The following is a 10,751-nucleotide window of genomic DNA, read 5'->3' as shown; positions in this document are numbered from 1 at the left end:
CCTAAGGTGTAAAATAAGTGATTGAACAACCAGCCATTTAAGAAGACAAGATAACATGAGTGAATATGCCAGAAAGCATAACATTGGAATTAGCCTTACAGGAACCCCAGACTATAAATCAACTATGTTTATTGTGCTCAACAAAACAAAATTCAAGCTTGATAATGTTAGCAGAAAATAGGAAAGTATAAAATTGACATAGTTAATTTAAGAAAAGGAAAAATTCTACACCTGAAAAAATATAAAAGCTAAAATTAACAATTAATTGTAGCATTAAATAAAGGTCAAAGTAAAGAGAGAATTAAAATGTTTGCAAATAAGTGAAAAGAAAAAATGGAAACTCCAAGGAGAAAGAATATGTGACAGATAACAGAAGGTATCTGTATTTGTATATTTAGACAAAATTTCAAAAGAATAGGAAAAAGAGAAAAGTGTAGAAACAGTAGCTAAAGGGATGTTTAAATCATTATCCAAAACTAATAAAAGACACCAATCCACTGTTTTGAGAGCACTGTATTAACTTTTTAAAATTTATACTTGAATAGCAAATGTAAAAAGAAAAACAGAAAAAATATAAATGCATCCAGAAAAAAAAGATAACATTGAAATGGTAAAGGACTGATACCTGATTTCTTAACAGCTACAATGGATTCATTAGACCCTGTAAAGAGATGTTTAAGATACTGAATAAATGAACTGCCAATTTAGAATATTATACTGAGCAAAACTTACTCTTAAAAAATAAAAGGGAATGGGAATGTTTTTCACACAAATAACTATATTTACTGTCAGCAAGGCAATGAAATATAATATAAAATATTTAAATATATTTGAACATATATTGAGAACATATAATACATAAATATATTTCATGTTATGTATATGTGTGTAAAACTTTTATGTTTTTATTAAGAAATGATGGGGATTATGATTGGGACCTTGAATAAAGATGAGGGCCTCCTTTGTCAGAGTTAATACTGGGACCAGCAATTGTATAATGATAAAATGTATTATGAGTCAGCTTCCCAAATGGGAATCTTGAGAAAATGATTTTCATGATAAATGGTTAAAAAAAGAATAGACAAAAATATCAAATATGTTAGCAACAAAAATATCAAAGATGTTAGCAACAAAAAAAATTGGTGTGTATGGAAAAGTGAACCAAATTAAAAGGGAAATGTTCATCTTTTCAAGAAAAAACAGAGTGTTTGCCAAATAGAGCATTTGCTGGGCTATATCATATAGAACAAAATTTAAAGGACTGAAATTACATAGATCATGTTCACTGGCCACATTAAATTTACACTACAGATTAATAAGTAAAAGACAAATGCAAACATCTTAAATATTTGGAAATTAAGAATATAAGCTAAATAATTCATGGGCTAAAATAAATGAAAATGAAAATATTTTGAACTAAATTTAATAACAATGTGGTATATAAAAAGAGTTTGTGAAACACAATTGAAGATGTGCTTATAAAGAAATCTATAGCCTTCAATATATTAGAAAATGTTTTAATAATTTTAAAATTAAATTTGTAAGCATCTTTTAAGAGTTAGAAATAGAATTGCATTCTAAGCAAAAATAAATAAGATGGATGGAAGTAGTAAACAGAAGATAATATATTAATAAATATGAAAAATCTAATAAATAAAATTAATAGTTTATTTATTTAAAGACTATTAAACCTGACACATTCCTCTCAAGATTGATCAAAACTAAAAGAGAGATATAAGAAAAGAAGGAGGATTATATAATATCACAGATAGAAAAGGAAGTATTAATACATATATTATAGATATTAAACAGATAATAAGAGAGTTTTATGACTGTTTATTAAAAGAATGTAAAATTTTAGATAACACATCCACTTTTCTGGGCAAAAACATTTAAAGAAGGCATCTGAATGGTTATAGAACAAAATATAAAATAAAATGAATGAATAATATATAATCTTCTGTTGATGTAAACTGTAGACCTGCTTGATTTACCAGTGAATTCTTCCAAACTTTTAGTGAATAATTCATACCAAAGTAGCATAAACTATTATACAGAGTTTACGAAAAAGAAGAAACACTTTCAAACTAATTTTATGAGTTCAGGATAATCTTGATACCAAAACCTGACAAAGACATTAAGAAAAAGAAAATGATCAGGGTAACCTCTCAGATGACTACAATATTAGCATAGCAACTTAATGACATATTTTAAAAAGCTAATATATTGTGACAAAGTTGAATTTATTCCAGGAATGCAAGGTTGGCTTAACAGTTTAAAAATAGAATAATTAGCCATATTAGTAATAAGTATTTATAGCAAAGCAATTATAATGTAAAACCTCATTATTCTGATCAATTATTTCTATAAAAATTCTATAACAAATATTTTACTGTTTGCCAGTTATCAGTTTTATATATGCCAATTATCACTTTTAATATTTTAATGATGGTTTTACTTTATAAGTCAACAATAAATGACCAAACGGTTATTCGATTAGATAGGTAGATAGGTAAATGATACAAGAAATTGAAGAAGAAAACAAAAATAAAACTGTATTTTAGGGAAGAACATGCCAAAAGACACATATTTATTTTAAAGTAAGACAACAATTCAAAACTAGCACAAAAATGTGAACTATTCAACAGTCTTTATAAAATATCACTTCATCATTTGTAAATGAGTAATGTTAGGTCTCATATTATAGAAGAAAATATATTCCATATGGATTAGATATTTAACAGTTTTAAAAAGTTATAACTGTTATGAAGAAAATGTAATTAGATACCATTTTGAGAAGATTATTCATGTAAAGTGATGATTTCTGACTTATTTATGATGATTAAAAGAGAAAACAGTCTAAATACCCCAAAGGAGTAAATGTAATATTTTCATACAATACCTTTTGAGATGCAGAACACATTTTTGAAATGTATTAAACACCAAGTGAAGATATTACAAATGAAATTCAGAAATGTATGTGTACATATCATATACATATCATATATATGTACATAGCTTTAAGGATATCTATCAGTATATTTTTTTGTTTTTGTTTTTGTTTTCTTTTTTTGAGACGGAGTCTGGCTCTGTCGCCCAGGCTGGAGTGCAGTGGCGGGATCTCAGCTCACTGCAAGCTCCGCCTCCCGGGTTCACGCCATTCTCCTGCCTCAGCCTCCCGAGTATCTGGGGACTACAGGCGCCTGCCACCATGCCCGGCTAGGTTTTGTATTTTTTAGTAGAGACGGGTTTTCACCATGTTAGCCCGGATGGTCTCTATCTCCTGACCTCGTGATCTGCCCTTCTCAGCCTCCCAAAGTGCTGGAATTACAGGCTTGAGCCACCGCGCCCGGCCTATCAGTATGTTTTTAGTGATTATCATCAACTGTTCTATTTTACTTTTTATTATTTCCTTTAAAAATATCTGGGGCCAAGGCAAGATGGGTCAAAGTCAGAGTGGTGGTCACAGTCCTGGAGGTCAAGAAGGATGACAGACAAGAAAAGGAAATATGAACCTCCTGTACCAACTATAGTGGGAAAAAGAAGAAAACAGAGACCAGATGCTGCCAGCAAACTGCCATGGTGACGATTCACACTCAGTGCCGGTTAAAATTACTGAAGTTAGAAAGAAGTAAAGACTATCTTCTCATAGAGGAAGAATTCATTATAAATCAGGAACAAATAAAACCATTAGAAGAAAAGTAAGAGGAGGAAAGATCAAAAGTGGATGAAATGAGGGGGACCCTGTTGTCAGTAGGAACGTTGGAAGAGATCATCCATGACAATCATGACATCGTATCCATATCTGTGGGCTCAGAACACTACATTCTTTCATTTGTTGACAAGGATCTGCTGGACCTGGCTTGGTCCTGCTCAACCACAACATGCATGCCATGATAGGGGTGCTGATGGATGACACAGATCCCCTGGTCACAGTGATGGAGGTGGAAAACGCCCCCCAGGAGACCTATGGCAATACTGGAGGGTTGGACGACCAAATTCAGAAAATTAAGGCATCTGGAATCTGTGGAGCTTCCTCTCACCTATTCTGAATACTATGAAGAGATGGGTATAAAGCCTCCTCAAGGGGGTCATTCTCTATGGTTCACTGGGCACAGGTAAAACCTTGTTAGTCAAAGCAGCAGCTAACCAAACCTCAGCCACTTTCTTGAGAGTGATTGGCTCTGAACTTATTCAGAAGTACCTAGGTGATGGGCTCAAACCCATACTGGAATTGTTTCCAGTTGCTGAAGAACAGGCACCATTCATCATGTTTATTGATGAAATAGATGCCATTGGTTCAAAAAGATATAACTCAAATTCTGGTGGTGAGAGAGAAATTCAGTGACAAATGTTGAAACTGTTGAACCAGTTGGATGGATTTGATTCTAGAGGAGATGTGAAAGCTATTATGGCCACAAACCACATAGAAACTTTGGATCCAGCATTCATCAGACCAGACCTCACTGACAGGAAGATCGAGGTCCCCCTGCCTGATGAAAAGAATGAGAAGAACATCATTCAGATTCACATAAGCAGGATGAGGGTGGTCAATGATGTAACCCTGCACTACTTGAGCATGGCTAAAGATGACCTCTTTGGTGCTGACATCAAGGCAATTTGTATAAAAATTGGTCTGATGGCCTTAAGATAACTTAGAATAAAAGGAACAAATGAAGACTTCAAAAAATCTAAAGAAAGTGTTCTTTATAAGAAATAGGAAGGGGATCTATTTCTAGTGAACCACAGATGCCATCAGGAAAATTGTTGGGGGATTTCCCATCTCCCGAAAGGGATGAGGTTGGGGTAGTTGCCCAAGAGAATCTGTTACCAATGACTTTTATTAGCAAAACATCCTGTGTGTCTTTTGGAGTAAGATGTGTAAGTACCCATTGGGCGTCTTTGTCTGTTCGTCACTGTGCAACACTCTGCTTCCCAATAAAGCGTGCTCCTTCACACACAAAGTCTGCATTTTCTAGCTATTCTTTAATGAATTTGTAGTACTTTTCTGTACCATTAAAGCATAATTTAAGTAATGCTTTTATGTATTTTTAAAATCCATCTATTTAAAAAGATTTGCAAGAAAACGCCACTGCCTCTAATATACTTCCTCACCACAGCCTACTCTCAAGACACAATACACTTCAACCTTTAGTCTTTACTGTTTATATTGATTGATGTATATATAAGTAACACAACTATACACTATATATAATTTTTAATTCTGGATTCTTTGAAATATCACCATTATACAATGGTAACATTTTTGAAATGAATACAGAATCTAACAATTATATATCTCTATATGAGCATGTACATAGTTCACTTCTCAAATCTCAATATGAAAAATGTCATTATTATGTACAATAAATATTTAAGATTTACATAATTAAGACTATTATCTATTATTTAGACATAAAATATCTGTCAAATATATACTTTACATGCTTAGTTTTTCCCGAAGATAAAACTATACTTTAAATTTTTCTGTGTCATTTCTACATACCCCTTATTAAATGTTTTCAAATGTGCTGACAAAATTACAGAATCTTAATATTCCCCAGCATATCAAGTAATCTATCACTTTCCTTTGATTTTTTTCATTCCCTTCCTTCTTGTCCCGCACCCTACCTTATTACCTCATGCTTCTCTTACACCTGGAGTATTCAATCATTCTGTTTCAATTCCAAGAGCGTCACTCATAGCCTTTTAAAAAAGGTATTATGTCTGAAATTACTTTTATGTTAACCTCATATTTTGATAGCTTGTTTATAAAAATTTATATTGAAATTGTTTACTGTCAATGTTCCTTTGTTATCTAGTTTACAAGTTTGAGAAAGCTGACATTGTCTTAGTCTGTTTTGTGCTTTTATAATGGAATACTCCAGACTGGGTAATTTAGAAAGAACAGAAATTACTTTCTCATCATTCAGGAGACTGGGGAGTCTAAGATCAAGGTGCCAGTATCTGAAGTCTGATAAGGTCTAAGTCTCCACTTTCACGATAGTACCCTGAACAATGCATCCTCTGGAATGGGAGACACTTTCTTCTTCACATGACAGAAGAGCAGAAGAGTGAGAACCTACTTCCCTAACCCTTTGTATAGCAGCATTAATCCATTCACAAGGGCAGAGCCCCCACGACTTAAACACCTCCCATTAGGCCTCACTTCCCAATACTATTGCATTAGGGATTGAGTTTCTAACACATTTTGAAGGACACATTCAGACTACAACAGCTATAATTCAGACTCGTACCCCTTTAATCCTCTTATGCATGGCCTGCTTTTTCTTTGTAAGAGGAGGGTGAAAGTTTCATCATTCTCTATATTTGATTCCTCTGTTTTCAGTACAATGTCTCACTCTTGTCATTCATTGCCCCAATGTCAAGTATCCTATAATAAATTTATTCAGAAAAACAAATATCTCTTCTCTTGTTTGAGTACCCAGTGAGTAATCGCCTGGCTTCCTAGGATAAGGAGGGAAAAATAGGATTGTAATGGACACGTTTTTAATCCTGTTCCTCATACCTACTGAGGGAAACATTGTGGATTGACCACCTAATCTCATCATACCCTCCTTCTGCTAGGGTTCTCTATATGACTTAGACATCGTGGAATTCTATAGTCTGTTCTCTAGATTCCTAAGTATGAAGTAGCAGTTGTGGCATGATTGCAACATGCATTATGGGTACCTGCTTGATTTCATAACTCCACAGCCACTTCAGAAGTAATCTCTTTAGAGTTTCTGCTCTGTATTGCTCTTTTCATCTTTCAGAAGAGCCAGTCCAGAAGTTAATCTACCAGCTCTTTCAATAGTGTAAAAAAACTAATTTCCTATATTAAATCCTTTCTTGCTTAAAATGCCTCATTCTGTAAATGGAACCCTACTTGATCTCCTTACTCATTTATGTTCCAGAGAGTCTGGTGTTTTCAACTCTTAAACTCTTTTAGAGATCAATGGTATAAATCTGCATGGCTCCTGTTGGTGCCTAACTCTTGTATGTTCTTCAGTTTCACCTATTTTTGCTTTTTTTTTTTCTTTCCATCTTCTAAAAATTTTCCGGTATTAGTTATCTCCTAACTTCTCCCCATTTTTTCTATTCTTTGGGTTTATAACATTTTTTAATTTGTTAAATATTTTCTGAGGGGGATAGGGGAGCTTGAGGAAAAATTAGAAATATACTTTTTTATCTAGTCTACAATTTTTAATAATGTTTATTTATAAATTGATTAGATAAGAAATCAATTAATGGGAGAGGACCAAAACAAGAAAGTTTGCTTTATATATATATATGAATTGTGTGCTGAATTCTTGTGTTTCCTATGGCATTGCATTATAGCAAAACCAAAAACTCAATAGTCAAAGAGCAGGAAACATGAAAAGGAATTCTTAACAGATATAGGAAGTGGTGACAAGTAGAGTCTAAGTAGAAACAGTCCAACCTGGCACAGGAAGGGCTAAAATATACAGTACTTCTAACATTTAATTTTAGTTATCTTGTTTTGCCATTTTTCTATGACATATCTTTTCATGATAATTTAAGGAATGAAGAAGAAAGCATAAGTTTATGAGTGGGATTAATTGGAGTAGAGATGAGTTGCCATATAAGGAATTAAAAAGGGAGCAAACATTTTGAGTCAAAAAGACAGGAGGGACGTTTATGCTTACTCCTCTCCAGTTCATCATATATTAAGGAAACTAAGAAATATTGGGAAAGGAACAGGCTTGCCTAAGTAGTTGGAATGATGATTTAAACGATTTTGTTTGTATAATTTTAAAATTTCCAATGACCCTCACATTGTTAAAACTACTATCTTTCAACAAAGTGACAAATTTAATTCCAGCATAAATTTCTATATCTGGGAAAGAAAGAGACTTTGGAGACTATGCTACCTAGCTATCTTACATTTTGGAAAGATGTATATTTAAACCACCCAAGATTGTGGATCTCTATTCTTAACAATTAGATATGTGACAACCTCCTTCAAGAGTTATTTATCATTCTGACAGTCAAGAAGTCTATTTTAAGACCTTTTTTTCTGGTATGAGAAAATAGTGTTATGTGGTAAAAAGAGTTGTGGGCCCTTGTACTCAACAACACTGGATTCAAATTTCATCTACTTAGCGCCCAAGGCCATTTGTACAGTTTGCTGAACTTCCCTTAGTCTCACCACACATCAATAAATTGACAGCAATGTCACCTACCTTGCATATACGTTGTGGGACATAATTTATGTTAAGGATATATTTCAGAGTGTGGTATACAGCAAGATTCAATCAATGGTTCTTTTTACTGTTATTTAAAATGTAATTAAAAGTACCTAAGTTCAGTGGATCATTGGATATTAAAGGCTGTAATCCTTATATGTCCATAGCCAACAAAGTGAGTTAAGGAGTGAAAAGTATCTAGAGAAGGGAATTCTATATAGTGTGAAAGTACATTGAACTGAAACAGAAAAGACGTGAACTCCAGCCCCAGTTTTATGCCGTAAAACCAATTTTGTGCCCCTCTACAGACAAGTTACCTCTCTGGGTAGCAGCTCTCTAGCCAGAGTAACAAGGAAACACAACCAGACAAAAACAGACAGGAGATTTGGGTTACAAGATCATTAAGGTCGCTCCTTGTTCTAAGACACGAATTTTACTTATTTTTAAATGCTGACATCATACCAAAGAAAGCAAGGCTTTGGAGATAGCAGTAGAAGGCTCTGGGACCTCTTTCTTACACAAACAGCAGTCAAGTATCTTTTTAGAAGAGAAAAGATGACTCTAGGAACATAAATGCCTGAGTAAGTGTATTGAATTTTCCTTCACTCCGCTTTCAAATAACAGTGGTCCCACTTTAACAGTTGTATAGGTGTTTTTAAACAATTCATCTCTATCTCCTTTTAATTAAACATGCACTCTCTCTAGTCTCCCAACTTGTAAAAATATAGTTTGCAATTTGACAGGATGATATTATAGTATTGAGCAATATGTGAATTGGTTTAAAAGTAACCAGAGTTGAAGCATACATCAATCACCACAAGTGCAAACGCAGGTCACTAAATCTGTCAATTTCAATCAGCTCTGTAATTAAATACATCACCAATATGGATTTTGTGTAAGAATGTCACTTGTTCTTCAGATGTCTGCTATGAGGACAAATCACACTTCACTGTCTCTGCACAGGCATTCTAAATATAATATTTTTAAAAGCAGAGCATCTTCATCTATCTTTCTATGATTTGTTAAAAATGCATTTACTAAAGTGTAGTCTAAAAGCTATGTTTTTAAATATATATATAAACTGCTTTCCATTTAATTAAAGTGTTGCAATATCTTAGTTGGCATTTTAAACTTATCTTTAACACCTTTAGTGGCATTTGTTATGAAATAAATAGATAATGAATAATAATCACCTTTTAAAAGACTGAACAATTTGTAATTATGGAAAATTTGTAAGTAGAGAGTCTTTATTATATGTTCAAACAGCAGAAAATGCTTTTGGTTATGAAGAAATAAATTATTCATTTCTATTTCAGCATGAGAACAAAACTATTTCACATTTAGAAAAATCTTTTTTTAATAGCCATAAAGTGTCATCTTCTTCTATTACACTTAGCACTACATGGGAAAAGACTGCAACAAAGCCGTATTACCAAATATATATTGTCTGCCATTTGATTTAATCTTCAAATAAGCTCCAGGAAGCAGGTCCCTGGACAGTTAATCTTTAGTTTTGTAGCCCATGCACATTTTCAATAAGGTTACTGGGGAATTAGGCCCAGTAGGGAGAGGAAAAGCATATTGTCTTATTCCACAGGCAGCTGTTGTGAGCTCTGTTAGCAAATTACAACTTCCCTAATTATGAAATACTTTATTAGAAGAATCTCTATCATTACATCTGTGCTTGTCAAATAAAGTCATTGTAAATCTTTGGGATAGAGAGTCAACCATTTTTAAATTAATTTTTTATTTATAATTGACACATAATAATAGTACATATTTATGGTGTACAATGTGAGGTTTCAGTGCATGTATACATAGTAAAATGATCAAACCAGGGTAATTACCACATCCACCACTTTAAAGATTTATCATTTTTTAGAGGTGACAATATTAAAAATCTTCTCTTCTAGCTGCCTTGAAATATACACTACATTGTTATTAGCTATAGGCACCCTACTGTATAATAGAACATCAAAATGTATTCTTTCTATAAAAATAGGCAGAAGACCTGAATAAACATTTCTCAAAGAAAGACATGCAAATGACCAACAGATACCCAAAAGAAATGTTCAACATCACTAATCATCATAGAAATGCAAATCAAAATCACAATATCACCTCACTCCAGTTGGAATGGTTATAATCAAAAAGACAAAAAATAAAAAGTGCTGGTGAAGATGTGGAGAAACGGGAACTCTTTTACACTGTTGGTTGGAATGTAAATTAGTACAGTCATTATGAGAAACAGTAGACAGATTCCTCAAAAAATTAAAAATAGAACTGCCATATGATCCAGCAATCTCATTACTGGGTATACAGCCAAAGGAAATGAAATCAGTGTATGAAAGAGACATCTGCACGCCCATGTTTATTGCAGCACTATTCACAACAGCCAAGATATGGAATCAACCTAAATGCCTGTCTACAGATGAATAGATAAAGAAAATGGCGTATGTGTATAGTAAACCAAAAAGTGTCTGAGGATTATTTTGCCAAGGTTAAGGACTGTGGTCTGTGACACAGCCTCAGGAGGTCTTG

The 10,751-nt window shown here is 33.2% G+C and overlaps 1 pseudogene; it reads left to right on the top strand.

Moving 5' to 3' along the window:
• Positions 1–3,440: 3,440 nt before the first annotated feature.
• Positions 3,441–4,810, top strand: LOC105521495 (annotated as a pseudogene).
• Positions 4,811–10,751: the final 5,941 nt, after the last annotated feature.

The sequence above is a fragment of the Colobus angolensis genome, unplaced genomic scaffold, assembly GCF_000951035.1.
Source record: "Colobus angolensis palliatus isolate OR3802 unplaced genomic scaffold, Cang.pa_1.0 Scaffold11, whole genome shotgun sequence".
NCBI classification, from domain to species: Eukaryota; Metazoa; Chordata; class Mammalia; order Primates; family Cercopithecidae; genus Colobus; species Colobus angolensis.
The sequence above is the reverse complement of the archived record's forward strand: the minus strand, read 5'-3'. Positions and strand labels throughout refer to the sequence as shown.